The sequence below is a fragment of the Sphaerodactylus townsendi genome, linkage group LG09, assembly GCF_021028975.2.
Source record: "Sphaerodactylus townsendi isolate TG3544 linkage group LG09, MPM_Stown_v2.3, whole genome shotgun sequence".
Classification (NCBI taxonomy): Eukaryota; Metazoa; Chordata; class Lepidosauria; order Squamata; family Sphaerodactylidae; genus Sphaerodactylus; species Sphaerodactylus townsendi.
Window position 1 is genome coordinate 42,450,741 of NC_059433.1, and position 19,042 is coordinate 42,469,782.

Genomic DNA, 19,042 nt, shown 5'->3' on the forward strand with positions numbered 1-19,042 from the left:
CAAAATCAATGTATCCCACTGGGTCTATGTAGCTGGTTCAAGTAATTCAATAAAATGGTCAAGCTCTTCCTCATATTTAGATTTTAGATTTCATGTGAATTGGTGTGATTGATGGGTTTAGGTGGACTCACAATGGCATCCCTTCAAAACCAGGGTTGGATCTTAGTAGTCTCTTTTGGAAGACAAGGAAGATGAGGCAGTGCTAAAACGCCAAGACAACCCCCTCAGTCCCTGGGCTCTTAGGTCTCTGATAGGCTATCTGCTAAGGCTATGGCACCAAAAGCCCAAGGGCTCATGACATTTTTATTTTTAAAATAAAACTTAAAAAAAAACCTATTTGGTCTGCTGTGTGTCCACTTACTCAAGAACCCATGTGAGCCAGGTGACAAAAGCCTAGATTGCTTTTCTTGACAAGCTCCTCCCACATCTGGTAAGGTCAGGGAGTCCATTACTCCTGGCTCTTGTTTCCTGCCACTGCAGGACAATTTTTTAAAGGCTGTCAGGCAGATGGAGTGATATTATTCCTGGATAAAACCCAGAAGTGACATCAGTTCCCTCTAGAAGTTTCAAATTCCTCGAGAGGCATGATATCACTTCTGGGTTTACTCTGGAAGTTATGCCATGTTGACATCTTTCCTCTGCCCCATCATCACTCCCCACCCCCATCCCTGGTTGCCATGCTTGGCAGCCCTAAGCTGATGTCAGCACTGAACTGCATCTCCTTCAGCCACTTGCTAAAACTACAGGTGCTGAAAAGGTCCAAACAATCCCAATAGCTTCATATGCTGAAATGGTTTTAAATAGAATGTTGGTCTAATAAAAGAATTGTACCTTTTCTATTTCACATTTTGGGAGAGCCCAACACAGCTAGAAGTAGCTTATTTGCAGATGAGCAATATCACTCCATCTTCCATCACTGCAGGAGCTATAATGGCTGTTTAAATGCGGAAAAGGACATTTCCCTCAAGGTCTGTTTCAAGAGAAGAAAGCGTTGATGGTCTCGTTCATTTTCTTCTGCCCATTCCTCTTTTCTCATTTTAGGCTACTGCCTTTTCCTTTTTGTGTGTGTGTGTGATTCTTTTTAATAGCCTCCAGAGGAAAGTGTGAGTGCATTTCCTCTTCCCCACAGCTGCTTTGTTTGCAGAGGAGTCTGCTCAGGATTTGTGTTCCTGGCAGGAAGCTGATTTCAGCTACAGGAGAAAGGGTGTGTTTGTGAAATTCAAACCTCACACGGGATACAAAAGCGTATCATTAACTTTTTTCATTTAGCTCAACACGCCAGAGCCTCAGCTGCACCATCCACCAGAGAAGTTAGAGGATTTGTTCTCTTGGCTAAATCCTTGCTGAAAAAGAATGATGCAGTTCAACCATAAATAAAAATGAACAAGCTTAAAAGCAATGCACAGGTTCCATGTGTAGTAATAAATCCACCCTCACTTGCTATGCCTTGAAGAATCATTCCCCTTCCCCCATCTCTGGCAGCTGAGCCTATCTGTACCTCCCCATTGTACATTGGCCTTGTGCTATTCTAAGGTACAAAACAAACAAGATAGGAAATATAAAACAGCAACAGGCAGAAACTCTAGGGCCACAATGACTGTCTGGCTTCTGGGAAAAGGAGAAATTGTGTCTTGGCTACGCTTTTTTGTTATATGTGTCCTCCAGTTTCTAAACCTGCTGCTAACTGCAAACAAATGAAACAATTCTAAAACATGTTTTCGTGCTATTGGGTCAGCAAATATTTTCACAGTCAATCAGACTTCCATGTACTGAGAAAACAGGGAGGCTACATTTCTCAACAATTAAAGGGAAATCTCAGAAGAGAGGAAAGATATCGAACATTTGATGTAGTGCCTAATGGAGTCCTGTTTTGGGAGCAGAATTGCTCCCAACTGTGGCGTCCTGTTTTGGGAGCATGATTTGCTAGCTACGGAGACAGCACTCACATGAAGCTTCTACTGCTAGATTGCATCATTTGGATGTGTCACAAACAAAACACTCAAAAGGGGTTGGGGTGGGTTTTCCGGGCTGTGTGGCCGTGGTCTGATGGATCTTGTTCCTAACGTTTCACTTGTATCTGTGGCTGGCATCTTCGGAGGTGTATCAGAGAGGGAAGTCTTACATGGCTACACAGCCCAGAAAACCCACCACACCCAGTTGAATTTGGCCGTGAAAGCTTTCAACAATACACTCAAAAGGGTGATTAGCCATATGAAACTATGGCTTCATTCAGGTGCCATAAATCAACCACAGTGGCCAAGAACATGACTTATTGTTTATAAGGCTTCTCTTGACACACAAAGCCTGGTTTGGGAAGCTTTCAACTCCAACTTGCCATGACATCCAAATGCAGATCCCTATCAAATGGAAGTTCTTTTGACTCTGCTAACCAACGTTCCAAACCAGGACTAAACTGTAAACAATTAAACTGTAACAAACTTGTAACAAACTAGCATTAAACTGTAGCAAACTTGGACTATGCTATAGGTTGAATCTCCACTGAGAAATTAAGCCAGATACATCCCGGTTCCAAAAGAAACAGCACCTTTTTCATCACAGTTTCTCCCTCCCCACTGCAGTGTGTGTCAAGTGAAGACCTCAATGTCTATCATGGTTTCAAACAATGTAACACTCCCCCCAAACACGCAATCTGCTCGGCAGGTCTGTCCTTCCTCGTCCTGATTGGCTATTGTGTTGGGACGGGAACTTTTAAAAACTTTTTTTTGCGCACATCTACGTTACTACATAGATGCATAGGCAGAATTTCCCCGCCTCTGTGTTTGAGCAGGTTTGTTCTGATTGGCTATTGTGTTGGAGCAGGAACACTACTCCGCCCAATTGAAAATTCACATTATTCTTACTGTTTTAACGTTCGAACATAGCCATGCACAAACAATTTATCAAAATCATTGTTCCATAGCTACGTATTTACTTTTCTTGTAGCCTCGCCCAGCGCACACCAAAAAAAGTCTGCGTGCGCTCTGTGCACAGCCTACTGCACTCTGATTGGCTGGAAGGTTCGAAGGACGGGAACAATAAGCTGCGTCTGTCCCATTTCTCCCAACAGAACTGGCTTTGGAGCATGCACTTCAATGCAGGTTCTGAAAAAACATGTGATAAGGGAGGGAACGCGTGCCAGAACCGGGATGAAGCTGTGTTTGGCACTTAAGCTGTGGGGAGTCCTTGCTTAAACCGTGTTTTTTCACGTGAGTATCAAGTGATAAATTTACCGTGGAGAATCGACCGTAGAGGAGTACTTCACAAGTCACCGAATGTGTATGCAAAACTCCTTGACCTTCTCTTATTAAATAGAATTCCTTAAATATTGCCTAGACGTCATGGGCTTTCAAATAACTTCTGGTGCAATTGGACTGGTATTCAGAGTCTTTGAACAAAAGCAGGCTGACTAACAGTTGTCAGGTAGAGTTTGTGGTGTGTGAGAAACTAGGGAACAGATTTATTAGTACATATATATTAGAAGGCTAATGGGACTGAAAGAGCCAGCAGCGGCTCTAAGTCATACATGGCAGGACAGGAGTACCACAGTAGGATTGAGAAGTGACATGATTTATCATGTTAGAAAGCTCATTTCAAAAGGAAGCATCATTTCAGCCTTTCATTTTTTTTACAGAAATGTCAGATGCCAGCATTGCTGGAAAATTCTTCTCCTGTCTTTGTAGGTAGAAAACTAATTAATGAGTAATATTGATACTGCAAACTCTGACATGATGGGACAAGAGACAAGCATATGGAACTTCAGCTGTGACAGTATATCCTTGTACTAAAGGGTGAGATACAGGGCAATCGCTGCACAGATAATCATTTAGTATGTCTGCACACCTTGTGGCATTTCTTTCTGTTCGGACTTTTGTTAGCGCTAGTGTTTCCTTTACTGTACAGCTTGCCATCTTTTAGCTTTTAGAAGTTCTTTAGTATTGCAAGGCATTTCTTTTGTAGATATCCCCAGCTGCCCAATTAGTTGTACCCACTTATTTTGAACTTCACAGCACTTCATGGTCCAGGGTAAAATCCATCTCTTTCGGTAATCTGGATTGCAGTGTCTTTAATAAATGTTTTCTTACATAGTTTCTCAAACTCAAAAATTAGTACAACAACATTATGGTGTATCAAGCCATAGTTTGAGTGGTGAGCCTGCTATGCATCTGTGTTCAACTCATTTTGTCCAGATGTAAAACTCCCTCATAGAATCAAGTTTAGAATCAACTGGGATTGCAGAGTGCTGATTGGCTCACCCTTGTTAACAGTCATGAAGCCATGCCACCACATCCCTGGATCTATATTTCAAGTAAAATCAAAACCAGATGCAATGGCTATCTGAAAAGTTAACCCAGTTCATAGGATAATTTAAGAACATAAGAACATAAGAACAAGCCTGCTGGATCAGACCAAAGTCCATCTAGACCAGCGCTCTCCTACTCGCAGGGGCCCACCAGGTGCCTTTGGGAGCTCACATGCAGGATGTGAAAGCAATAGCCTTCTGCTGCTGCTCCTGCTCCTGAGCACCTGGTCTGCTAAGGCATTTGCAATCTCAGATCAAGGAGGATCAAGATTGGTAGTCATAAATCGACTTCTCCTCCATAAATCTGTCCAAGCCCTTTTTAAAGCTATCCAGGCTAGTGGCCATCACCACCTCCTGTGGCAGCATATTCCAAACACCAATTACACGTTGTGTGAAAAAATGTTTCCTTTTATTAGTCCTAATTCTTCCCCCCAGCATTTTCAATGTATGCCCCCAGGTTCTAGTATTCTGAGAAAGAGAGAAAAATGTCTCTCTGTCAACATTTTCTACTTCATGCATAATTTTATAAACTTCAATCATATCCCCCCTCAGACGGCTCCTCTCAAAACTTATAGCCAAACTCCTCTCATAGCCAAACTTCCTATAACTGAACCCATTTCATTGGGTTTACAACCCCTGGTGATCTCAGAAAAGGAAGTGCAAGATCTATTTCACAGACAGAAGCCTGGAAAAGCACCAGGCCCAGACAAGATAACACCTTCTTGCCTAAAAGTCTGTGCTGTCCAATTGGCCCCCATCTTCACCCAAATCTTTAACAAATCACTAGAGATGTGCTATGTTCCTTCCTGCTTCAAACACTCCACTATCGTCCCAGTGCCGAAGAAGCCTTCCATCAAGGAACTGAACGACTACAGACCAGTTGCTCTAACATCTGTAGTTATGAAAACTTTTGAAAGGCTAGTGATGTACCATTTGAAAACCATCACGGATCCACTGTTGGACCCCTTGCAATTTGCATACCGAGCAAATAGATCGACAGATGATGCTGTTAATATGGCTTTGCACTATATCCTACAGCATCTTGAATCGCCAAAGACCTATGCAAGGGTCCTCTTTGTTGACTTTAGTTCAGCATTCAATACTATCAGACCGGACATTCTTCTAACCAAACTAAATCAGCTAGCAGTACCTGAGCATATTTGTACGTGGATCACAAGCTTCCTAACAGATAGGAAACAGCAGGTGAAGCTAGGAAAAATTACATCAGACACCTGTAAAATGAGCACAGGGGCCCCCCAAGGCTGTGTACTTTCACCACTTCTCTTCTCTCTGTATACCAATGACTGCATCTCAAATGATCCATCTGTTAAAATACTGAAATTTGCAGATGATACAACAGTGATTGGTCTCATTCGAGACAACGATGAAACCGCATACAGACGGGAGGTTGAACAACTAGCCTCGTGGTGCCACTGGAACAATCTAGAACTGACACACTTAAAACCGTAGAAATGGTGGTAGATTTCAGGAGAAACCCTCCCATCCTACCTCCTCTCACAATACTAGACAACACAGTATCAACAGTAGAGACCTTTAAATTTCTAGGCTCCATCATATCTCGTGACCTAAAATGGTCACCTAATATCAAAAATGTCATTAAAAAAGCACAACAAAGAATGTTCTTTCTGCGCCAACTCAGGAAGCTCAAACTGCCCAAGGAGCTGCTGATACAGTTCTACAGAGGAATCATTGAGTCTGTCATCTGCACCTCTATAGCTGTGTGGTTTGGTTCTGCAACCCAACAAGATCGACACAGACTTCAGAGAATAATCAGAACTGCAGAAAAAACAATTGCTGCTAACCTGCCTTCCATTGAGGACCTGTATACTGCACGGGTCAACAAAAAAGTGCTGTGAAACTATTTACTGACCCCTCGCATCCTGGACATAAACTGTTTCAACTCTTACCCTCTAACCGTCGCTACAGAGCACTGCACACCAAGACAACTAGACATAAGAACAGTTTTTTCCCGAATGCCATCACTCTGTTAAACAAATAATTCCCTCGATAATGTCAAACTATTTATTATATATTTATTATATAATTACTGCACTACTTTTTTCATCATTCCTATTACCCATCTCCTCCCAATTATGACTGTATGACTATAGCCTGTGCTGACATTTCATTTTATTTTATGATTTTACATTTTATGTTTTTATTACTATTGATTGTTTCCTGATTGCTTACTAGACCTATATGACAATCATTAAGTGCTGTACCTTATGATTCTTGACAAATGTATTTTCTTTTATGTACACTGAGAGCATATGCACCGGAGACAAATTCCTTGTGTGTCCAATCACACTTGGCCAATAAAGATTCTATTCTATTCTATTCTATTCTATTCTATTCTATTCTAAAGAGTACCGAACGCTGCAGCCTCTCCTCATAAGGAAGGTGCTCCAATCCCTCAATCATCCTCATTGCCCTTCTCTGCACTTTTTCTATCTCTTCGATATCCTTTTTGAGATGTGGCGACCAGAACTGAACACAGTACTCCAAGTACGGTCGCACCACTGCTTTATATAAGGGCATTGACAATCTTTGCAGTTTTATTATCAATTCCTTTCCTAATTATCCCCAGCATAGAGTTTCCTTTTTCACAGCTGCCATGCATTGAGTTGACATTCCCATGGAACTATCAACTAAGACGCCCAAACCCCTTTCCTGGTCTGTGACTGATAGCACTGACCCCTGTAGCGTGTATGTGAAGTTTGGATTTTTTGCCCCTATGTGCATCACTTTACATTTTGCTACATTGAACTGCATTTGCCATTTTTTAGCCCACTCACCTAATTTATCAAGGTCCGCTTGGAGCTCTTCGCAATCCTTTGTGTTTCTCACCACCCTGCCTAATTTGGTATCATCTGCAAACTTGGCCACCACGCTGCCCACCCCTACTTCCAGGTCATTTATGAATAGGTTAAAGATCACTGGTCCCAAAACGGATCCTTGGGGGACACCACTCCCTACATCTCTCCATTGTGAGAACTTCCCATTTACACCCACCCTTTGCTTCCTGTTCCTCAACCAGTTTTTAATCCATAGGAGGACTTCCCCTCTTATTCCTTGATTGCTGAGTTTTCTCAATAGTCTCTGGTGAGGAACTTTGTCAAAAGCCTTTTGGAAATCCAAGTAGACAATGTCCATGGTTCCCCCTTATCCACATGCCTGTTTACACCCTCAAAGAACTCTAGTAAGTTTGTAAGACAGGACTTGCCTCTGCAAAAGCCATGCTGACTCTTCCTCAGCAGGTCTTTAATCTTTAATGATAGATTTGACTAATTTACCAGGAACAGATGTCAAACTGACTGGCCTATAATTTCTTGGGTCCCCCCTAGATCCTTTCTTAAAGATTGGTGTGACATTGGCCATCTTCCAGTCTTCAGGGATGGAGGCAGATTTCAGGGATAAGTTGCATATTAAAGTGAGACGATCAACAATTTCATGCTTGCACTCTTTAAGAACACTTGGGTGAATGCAATCTGGGCCAGGGGATTTGGTAGCATTTAGTTTATCAATGGCTGCCAGAACTTCTTCCTTGTCTACCACTATATTCACTAGTTCCTCGGATTTGCCTCCTAAGAAGCTTGGTTCAGGTGCAGGAATGTTCCTCACCTCCTCTTGAGTGAAGATAGATGCAAAGAAGTCATTTATTTATTTATTTATTTATTTATGCTTCAAATTTCTATCCCGCCCCATCCCCGAAGGGCTCTGCATTCAGCTTCTCTGCAATCTCCCTGTCATCTTTTAGCACACCTTTTGTTCCTTTGTCATCTAACGGGCCTACTGCTTCCCTCGCTGGCTTCCTACTTTTGATATACTTGAAGAACTGTTTGTTGCTGCCAAGGGTTCCTCACAATATGTTTTTGCCTCCCTTACAGCTAACTTGCTTCTCTTTTGCCACCATTTGTGTTCCCTCTGGTATTTTTCATCAGTCAAGTTGGACTTCCATTTTCTAAAAGACATCTTCTTTTCTCTGATAATTTCCTCAACCTCCCTTGTTAACCATGGTGGCTTTCTTTTCGACTGGGCACTGCCTTTCCTAACCTGCGGAACACATTCCAGCTGAGCTTTTATGACTGTGTTTTTAAATAACCTCCAAGCATCTTGGACAGTTTTGACTTTCTTGACTTTCCCATTTATTTGTTTGTTTGTTTGTTTGTTTGTTTGTTCCACTTTTATACCGCCCTCCCCCAGAGGGCTCAGGGCGGTTTACAGCATAAATACAAACAAGTGGATAAACAAGATAAAATACTAAAAATTAATATCAGTTAAAATGCAGCGCTCCAAATTCATAATCATTTAAAACAGATGGTGTTCAACCATGAACTCCTCTAATTCCTCTGAGAGGGGAACAGCGGATCTCAGCTGTTAATGGGCACCTATCAGCAGCCGGCCTCCCCAAAAGCCCGGCGGAATAACTCAGTCATACAGGCCCTGCAGAACTCGTGTAGGTCCCACAGGGCCCAGACAGCTGGAGGAAGAGCATTCCACCAGGCAGGGGCCAGGGCCGTAAAAGCCCTGGCCCTAGTAGAGGCCAGCCGCATCATAGAGGGGGCGGGGATCTCCAGTAAATTGGCCTCTGCCGAGCGCAGAGACCGACATGGAACATATGGGGCTTCCTGCACACTATTTTAGCTTTTATTTTAGCTTCCTGCACACTATCCCCCTCATCTTTGAGAAATTTCCCTTTCTGAAGGCAAATGTCACTACATTAGTAGTTGTCACTTGTTTGCATGCAGAGATACTGAATCTGACAGCATTGTGGTCACTGTTCCCTATCGGCTCAACAACACTGACTTCCCGCACCAGGTCCTGGGTCCCACATAGAATTAGATCTAGGACCACCTCTCCCCTGGTTGGTTCCACAACCATCTGCTCTAAGCCACAGTCATTTAGCATATCCAGGAATGCTCTCTCCTTACTATGACCTGAACATGCATTTTTCCAGTTTATATGGGGATAGTTAAAATCACCCATTACCACTACATTTTTGTTTTTGTTGGCCTCTCTAATTTCTCTTTCCATCTCAGAATCCTCTTGTGTGTTTTGGTCAGGGGGATGATAATATATTCCCAATATTAAACTATCCTTCACCCCTGGTATTGATATCCACAGTGCTTCTGTAGGGGATTCAGCTCCCCCTGCATTGTCTATTTTATGTGACACTATGCTCCCTTTGACGTAGAGGGCAACCCACCCACCCCCAATACGCCCTGTCCTATCCTTCCTGTCGAGCCTGTAACCTGGGATAACAGCATCCCACTGGTTCTCCTCATTCCACCATGTATCTGTAATGCCCACTATATCAATGTCCTCCTTCACAACTCTGTACTCCAGCTCCCCCATTTTAGGTCGAAGGCTTCTACCTATTAGCATAGAGACACCTGTATGCTCTGTCTCTGTCCTTAACCTGGGATTTATGTGCTTTGACCTCTAGCCTTTTGTAGACACTATCACTTATCACATTGCTATGCTCCTCGCTTGTATGTGGTTGATTTTAAAAAAACCTCCCTCTCTGCATCTCCATGGATACTGTATTCTAAACTGAAGCCACCTCAGCTCCTGTCGGCTTTCCCCCAGGGATCAGTTTAAAAGCTGTTCTGCCACCTTTTTAATGTTGAGCGCCAGCAGCCTGGTTCCAATTTGGTTAAGATGAAGCCTGCCTTGTCCCAAAAGGTTCCCCAGTTCCTGACAAATTTGAAACCCTCTGCCTTACACCACCTTCTCACTCACACATTGAGACACTGTATCTCTGCTTGCCTAGCTTGCCCTGCGCATGGAACAGGTAGCATTTCTGAGAATGCCACCTTGGGGTCCTGGACTTTAACCTGTTACCTAGCAGCCTAAATTTAGCATCCAGAACCTCCTGGCTACATTTCCCAATGTCGTTGGTGCCAATGTGGACCACAACTGCTGACTCCACCCCAGCACTGTCTAACAGCCTATCTAGACGAAGCATGACATCAGCAACTTTTGCACCAGGCAGGCAAGTCACCATGCAGTCATCAACCCTCTCACAAACCCAACTATCTACATTCCTAATGATTGAATCACCTACTACGAGGAGCCCCCACCTCCCTGAGGGGTATCCTCAGTGTGAGAGGATATCTGATCACCAGCTAAGGAAGGGGTCCCATCTAAGGGAGTATCTTCCACCACCTCAGACTGGCACCCTCCGTCCCCCAGACTCTCATTCTCCATGACATCTGAAGAGATGTCATCCTGGGAGTGGGACCCGGCTGTTAGGTTCCTGAAAGTCTCGTCTGTCACCCTCTCTGCCTCTCTCAGCTTCTCCAGGTCTGCCACCTTGGCTTCAAGAGAACGCACATGTTTCCTGAGTGCCAGGAGCTCATTGCAGCGAGGGCACACCCACAATTTCTGTCCCAGTGGCAGATACTTGTACATGTCACACTCAGTGCAAAACACTGGAAAGCCCCCCCCCCCTTTGCTGGCTTCCTGCCTTCATATCTAATTCTGTTTATATAGAAAAATATTGAACTATTAAAGGGTGCCTCCCCCTGGAACTTTCTGTACCTTGTAGTATCCCTCAAGATACGTTCTTATTTAGTAAAACACCTGCGCACACTGTTGCGCGCCGCTGCTTCCTGACTGAGGAACACAGTTAATAGGAAGCCCCACCTATCAGCAGCCTCAGCAGTCCCACCAATCAGCAGCCCCAGGACAAAGAGAAAAAAATTAGAAAGGCCCTGTTAAAAGTACACTGTTTAAAAAGATGTGGCTTTGAGAAAAGCCTTCCAAAAAGAAAAAGAAAACCAGAGCTCACCCAGCCCTTTCTCTCCCAGTCCTCTTCTCCAATGCTTCTCCTCTGTGCTGCTTAATAAATTATTAAAATTTATTTAAAAATGTGATTTTTTAAAAAATCATATCAGTTTCATGGCTAAACTACACACATAACACTAAAGAAATTGAACAACCAAACCTATAAAATAGAAATATTTGATGGCATTGTTGCTTTATGAACATTTTCATGTACAATCAATTTTTTTCTTTTCAATTAATTCAACATTTTAAAAAGATCCTATCCTTGTTATATGTTCAATATAATATTTATCTGATTTACTCAGGTAGAGTTCAGATAATGATGAAGATTTGGTGTCTTTTGCCAGCATGAAGATCTCAAAGTCAATTATGACAAAACTAAAGTTGTTGTTTTTGGCAAGAAGCCAAGAACATATAAATGAATCATGGATGGTTTTAAAATATTTCAAGTCAACAGTTTCAAATATTTAGAGATCCATTTAAATGAATGTATGTCTTGAAAAGGGCACAAATTAGCAATAATATTTGCTGCTTCTATGATGGTACAGACTGTTTCAAATTTCTCTTGGTATGAGAAGTGATATCCACATTCAAGAGTTATTGCTGGCAAAGATTTGTGTGCAAGTTCTGCATGTCACAGAGGTATGAGGTTTAGATTATTTTAACTTACAGAAACTGTTTTTTTTGGCCAGCTGCAGTGTACTCCAATCATATTCTGAAACACTGACAGGCATGGACTTGAGCTCCTAGATATCACGGGGGGCGGGGGTCACCTTTAATAAGGAAGAAAAATCAGAAGCTAGATGGGTCAGTGATCTTCTTTACAGACAGAACTTGGCAAACCAACAGGAGGACCAGAGGTCAGGGGTGGTGAGTGACAGAAGTAATGCTGAGTCGTATGTATATAAGCTATTACTCCATCAGCAAAATAGCAACTGTAGCTGACTTCACAGCACTGTAATTGACAAAGAAACAGGCATCCTAAAGGGATGCTATTATTATTAATACCTTTTAATGATATACAAGTCTTTCATGTTCTCATCTGAAAGACTATATGCCAACAAATGTTGGTTGAATTCAACATTCCTCCTTACCTGTTTAACACCTCTTTCCTTTTCGGTGCACATCCTCTTCCTACTTATTTTTTCAGGAAGTTCAAACTTGTGTAGAAAAGAACGTGTGTGTTTGCTTTTATGTCTCATGACTGATGCTGTCCCTGAGATGTTGTGTTCATATTGCCAGCAATACATTTCAAACTGATTCAGCAGCTGGCATGCTATGTAACAACACTGGGCCCTTCAGGAATTTGAAGTGATTCTTTGTTTTACTAGCTGTTGTGTTTGAACAGCAGAGGAAGGGAATGTTTGCATCCGCTTTTTCACTTCAATTTCCCTTCACTTCACTAAAGAAACAGCAGATCTGTGAGCCCTTTCCCCAAACCTTCACAACAATTAGCAGAATAGTTTAACTTCAGCTTCTGACTCTTGTGTACTGTATTGATTGAACATTGCATCTTAACTGCATGCAACTTTAGAAATGTGCAATTGATTGCAATGTACAATTTAAAGGTATCTGAACCCTGCAGATCTTTTAGACAATCTTTTTTTGTTTCCTATATTGTTTTTCAGAATAGATTATTATTTCATACTTTTATTATGGTAAGTAAAATGGTCATAGTGAGTGGGCGACCTCTGGAATTGAATGAGCCATCAACTCGTATTTGTCAGTTTGCCTGTCTTCTTTTGTGTATGTAATGCTTTTTATAGCTAGGAGGTGGAGGTGGTACAGATTCATCTGCAGCACTTCTGATTGAAGTTCTGCCTGGTCTTCGCCTGAGAAAGATAAGGGGGAGGCATGAAAGTTAAATCTGCTTCATACAGTCATTTTCCCCTCGATTACTTTCTCTGCCAACAGCAGATGTCCATCGAAGGGGCAAAACTATTTCCCTATAGCAAGTCACTCCACTGAAAATAATGGGAGCTTATTTAAATAGTGTGTATAGTCTTGATCAGGCAAAAAGCGTAAGAGGATAAAAATGAAATGTGTGCTCAGTTTAAAAATACTGTGTTTTGAAGGATGCAGATACGGGCCCATAAAAACTGAGATATACATCTAATTTCCCATTTTCATTCAGTAAGATGTCTTGACACTTTTAGCCCTGGCAAGAAATACATGCTTGCCACTTTGAATGGGATTTAAAAGCTTAATGTAACATTGATTAATCCTACGCATTGTATGTTCAATAATCCTATAGAACAGCTGTCTCAGGCTTGTGACTCAAGATAGGGCCCACAAGCATGGGGCATGTGATGGAAATGAACCCCACTGGGTTCTTCAGCTATCAGTGCAAGCCTCAGCAGAGTGGCATCTTTCTAAAACCATTAACTTCAAGTGATTTTAGAAATGTGTGCAACTGTGGTTAGGATTGCACTGTATCCATCTTAGCCATTTTGCCTAGAAAAGGAAAGGTATCTGCTAGATTCCTCATTGGGGTCCATCTCTTACATAAAGTGAAAGAATGCTTCCAGAAGTCCAAATAGTTGCACAGGATCTTGAGCCTAATTAACAGATTAGATGACATAACCTAGGAAAAACCTGGTTTGTTAGAGAATAAAAAATTATGAAAGAACAGTAAGAAAAATAAAACCTAAAAATCTTGCTTATGGATGACTTGTTGGTACGCTCATACTGAATACTTGTAATTTCAGTCTAATTTAAGGTTTATGGAATTGTCTTAACCTAGACATTTTAACAATGTACAGAGGTAGATTTCACTACTGATGGTAAAAAATGTTCTTTAACTTGCATATCATGTGATGCAGCTAGTGGTACAACTAATGTGTAATTGTGGTGGCCAGGGGTTTCACAGTTATTTTTGATCAGGATCTTCAATCACTACTCCAAAAGCTTTAAAAAACCTCCAACAGACCTCCACTTCTCCAGATGTTATTTAATAGGTAGCTGAAGAATGCCTTGACATTTCCTTTTAACCAGGTACAAATGGACTTAAGATGGCTCCCATGTGCAGAGTCTAGAAGAACCCAGGTATAAACTGAAATTAAAAAAGAAAAAATTAATGTATTATATAGGAAGACTTAAGATGTCTCCAAAGTTAAACAAAACATTATGCCAAATATCAGCCTGTCTGGACTGGAGTCTTTCCAAATAAAAGAGAATTCACTTTATTAATATCTTTCTTGGACTCCCTTGGCACTGGCAGGGCTTTTTAAGTATTGAGAGAAAGGATGACAAAATAAACCAAGGAAAGAAAAGACAGAAAACAGATTCAATCAGGAACTGATAGAAAATACTTTTTATTCAGTGAGATGAAGAATTATAAATATTCATTTATTTTTTATGAAGAGCTGGCAAATAAGGGACAGCTATATTGAAATATGACCCCATCTGGCTACCTGATCTAGTATATACAACTGGCTACCAATGTGAGACAGGCTGCCTCATAGGAAATTTGCATAAACACACGCTAAATTTCTAAAATGAGATTTTGTGGAAGGGTCTTAGAAACTTGGGTGAAGGAAGGTGGAATAATCTAGCCAAATCTCACTATCTCAGAAGCTAATCAGCATCAGTACTTGGAAGGAGACCACCAAGAAAGGCTCTGCAAAGGAAGAAAATAGCAAACCGCTTCTGCTTCTCACTTCCCTTGAAAATCCCTTGCTGGGGTTGCCATAAGTCAGCTGTGCCTTGACAGCACTTTACACATTCAGAGGAACATGGAGTTGGTCATGTTAGTTGACAAAACATTAGAAATCTTGCCAAGGTAAACGATTTTGTTTCGGGGAGTGGAACCTATTTCTAAATTTAAATAGTCCCTGTAAAAGTGTTATTTAATTTAAATCCTCAAGTAAATTAAGATATTCATTTCCTACTACTAGCCACGGTTGGTTGTAAGTTGCTGGTTGCTATTGTTGGTACAGAATAGCACAGTATCTGGACTCTGATTCATGAAGAGTCTCTGTGCTGTCATTGTGGAGACACAGGGAATCAGTTGATATTATAGTTATTTTTTCCCACCTGATAAATAAGCAAATCTTTCATAACCATCAAAGAGTAATATACATAATTGGAAATACATTCAGCCTTTATAGTATATATATAAACTTCTTCCCTTAGTTTCCAGCTTTATGACTCTCTGTGGCAAAATACAGTAACAATTCTTTTTGATTGTTTTTTCCTGTATTGGGTATTCAGGGGAACTGAGTATTATTGTGTAAAATTATTGCCTTGTGTATTGAAAGAATACCTAGCTATTGTCTGAAGCTGAAAACAGGGAGTGTAGTTTCCCGAAAATATATATATAAGCTAAATGAAACAAGAAATGTTCACAATGGATTCCATTATATAACATTAAGTTATAGTTTTTTTAAAAAAATCAAATGAGAAAAAGAGTTTAAAATAAATGTGACTTTGGGATCTTAGAAAGTATGCTTAACTAGGATGCACAAAGTGTGCATTTCACTAAGACACGTGATTCACTCATCATTAGGATTTTGGAAATGTGACATAATTTTCCCATTATGGAATCTGTAACAGTGTCCTTACTATAGCTGCTATGGCATCTTAAAAAACAAGAAAGCTGTCTGTTGCTATCGCTCTCCAACCACCAGCAGCCAAGATGAGCATAGCCCTCTCTCTGCGAAACTGTGACCTCTAGCCACCTCTCTGCCTGCTCTGCTTTGTTACCCTCCCCTCTCTACAAAGCCAGGAAGTTCTATTGAGCAAAAGAAGAGGGATGACTTTGTTCAGTTAGTGACCTGAACTTCTGTGTACATGCCCAGTAGGCTGGATGTTTTTGCATCTGTTTTGGTCAGGAAACTTGTGTGTGTTTTCAGCAGGACTAAAGCACAAGCAGCCAGAATCTGTTGCTGAAGCTCTGGACATTTTCATTTAATTGTGATTCCTATTGAAAGAAACAGAATTACAAATCAATCTGTTGAAAGTCACCCATTGCTGAATATCTCTTCACTTGTGCCAAACATAAGAACATATAAAGCAGACTTGTGCCAAGTCATACACCTGAGCTCTCTCTCATGATTATCTATTTTTACTGGCATCAGCTTGCAGATTTTGAAAGGTCATTCAGAATACCTGCTACCTGAGCTTATTAAATTGAAGATGCCAAGGACTAAATCTGGGATTTTGTGCATGGAAAGCATGTGCACTGCTACTGAATCCCTGTCTCAAGACAGATGCCAAATAAGCATGCCTTATTAAAGGATTCTGTGAAAAGAAACCGTGTTTACTAATACAGAATAGATGGTAATGTGTTTGTGTCTATAAAGCTTGGCTGAAGTGGTATGCTGCTCAAAAGCATTCCAGCAGCTCATAGATCAAAGTTCCCAGAATGTTTCTAGACCAGCTTCTGTGAGGGAAAGAAATGTCTGTTAGGTGGGATTAAAATGTCACACATTCAAAAACAGCAGCAACACAGTGATAGGGTTTTCTTCCTACTCTCCTTCCCTGTGTCTTTGGGATTTGGCCTGCTACTGTAGTAGCATCAGAGTCACTGAGAAATAGATTTTTCCATGATGTGTGATGAATCAGGCATTCTGGTAAAATTAGTATCCCTGACACCAGAAGCAGTATTCCATACCCCAAAGAGAAGGGAAGGGAAAGCAGGGAGTAAAAACTGAAGACTTCCCCTTTCCCTTGCCATTACACCAAAGCTGTTCAGTATCTGAACCTCCCAGTGCCACCAGTGATTGTTTTGCAAGGTTTGGAGCTCCCAGAGGAGGTGAGTGCTAAGCCTTGTTCTGTTTCCAAGCTGTTTTCTTATCTCTTTGGAATAATATGGTGGATGATCCCAAGTCACAGTATGACTCAGAGTGTGTAGCTCACCCACCATAACATTTAACAGTTGCATAGGATTTCAGTTGAACCAGTGTTGGACTAGGATCTGGGAAATCCAGTTCAAATCCCCATTTGGCCATTGAGCTTATTGAGTAACCGTGGACCAGTTACAGTACAGTCCTACTTGATCATACTGTGTACAGTACTCTAACTGAAACATGTTGCCTTTGACAAAACATTTGGACAGTTGGATCACAGTTGGATAAAGAAACAAGGAAGCAGCATAGACCAATATCAGATTTACTTCTCAGGAATTGCTACTTGCCATGATGCAATGAAAGCTGTAGGGTGCTTGTAGGCATATAGGATAACAGATTTTTGATCAAATTCATAAATGCTGAAAAGACATCCCAGGATAGTTCTATTTGTTGGAATGGGGGGTTGTCTCTGGACCAATTGCAGATGAGTAGTACAGGCAAGTTTCAGCTTCCGTCAGCTTGCTCCCCTTGCCACTACTTAACAAGTGTGCAAGCTATTGAAGAATCTTAAGTACCAGTATGCTAAAACAATGAAGACTGTTTATATTGGCACATTGTAAATTTTTTGTCATGAGGAATCCTTGAGGGTTGAGACAAGAAAATCCTTTCAAATGCTTGATTATGCCCCTATGGGGCAGGGGTGATAGAAACTCTAGCTCATGTGTTCTTGTCTTGTATTGCAATAAAGAAGTCAGAGATGAAGTACTTGCTTCACTCTTGGCCCAGGTACCTAGCCATTTGGCAGAAAAGTTAGATACTCTTCTTCTTGCTGGAGAAAAGATACATGTTACTGAAAGAGTAGCTATTTTAATGTGGTTGCTGAGACTAATGTTGGACGCGGAAAACTCTGTTAACCAAACATGTACAAGTACTGTAATTTGTTTTATTTAAAATATTACTGAAAAGCCTACTGGCCATATAATAAAGATGATGATGATATCTTTCAAGGAAGTAATTCTGACTATTGTTACAGAATTCTTAAAAACATACAACCTAGTTTTAGGGTTAATCAGAACTATTACTGCTTTGTTAATCAAATGTATTCTAAAATTCTCTTCACTTACATATGGGCTCCAAGAGTTTTTTTTCAATCAGAGAAAAGATCAAAAGTAAACTGTTGCTTTCAATGTGAAGCTAGATCAGAGGTCTCCAACCTTACTGAGACTGTGGGCACATCTGGAAATTTTGTGAGGCAGTGATGAACACCATTCCCCAATGTTTGTCACAGCAGGGTGTCAGGCACCAGAATATTGACCTACTCATCAAGCAAACAGGTCAAAGACTCATATGGGGAGGCAACTAGGCACCTAACACTATAGCAAAAGAAGGCAGTTGAACTATCTCCAGGAGACACCTCCAATTTATAGGAGGTGCCCCCTGACCCTGATTGAGCCTACCCACGCTAAAATACATATCTTCTTTCTGATTTGGACTGGGACCTTGAAACTTTCACCCCAAAGCATGATGCTGAGCCAAAGGTTTGTCCTCAGCTGACTCATCAAGCCTCCGAACCTTGGCTGCCCATCACAATGCTTTCCACTGTAACCCATTACAGAACCTTAGACTACTGGCAGCTGGTTCCTAGAGGGGAGGGATCTGTATCTCTTCTTCCTTAGCTTGACTTCAGCCTTCAGAAGAACAACATCCATGATATTGTACTGTTGGCTCCAGCTACAGTGCCTTGACTCCTGAATTTCAGCCTCAGAACAGAGGCACAACTAAACACGGTACCTCACTCCTTGCTTTGCACAAAACTACATTGAACATGTGAAGCTGCCTTATTAAAAATCTGGCCATTGGTCTGTCAAACACGTTTTCCAGACAATATAATATCCTGGGGGGAAACTGGGATCATACATACCGGGATGTTTCTATCTCGGTTTCTCCCTCCGCACAGCAGCCCATCAGTGCATTCAGGTTGGGAGGAAGAACTCCAGTTCATTATGCATGGCCCTGGTTTAGTTTCATTTTCCTCGCCAACGTTGCCATGCATGCGTGAACTGTCCCGTTTTTCTGACGTTCTGATTGGCTGCAGGTGGCAAGGCAGGAAAAATAAACTGGTCCATCTCCTGTGGTGTTTGAA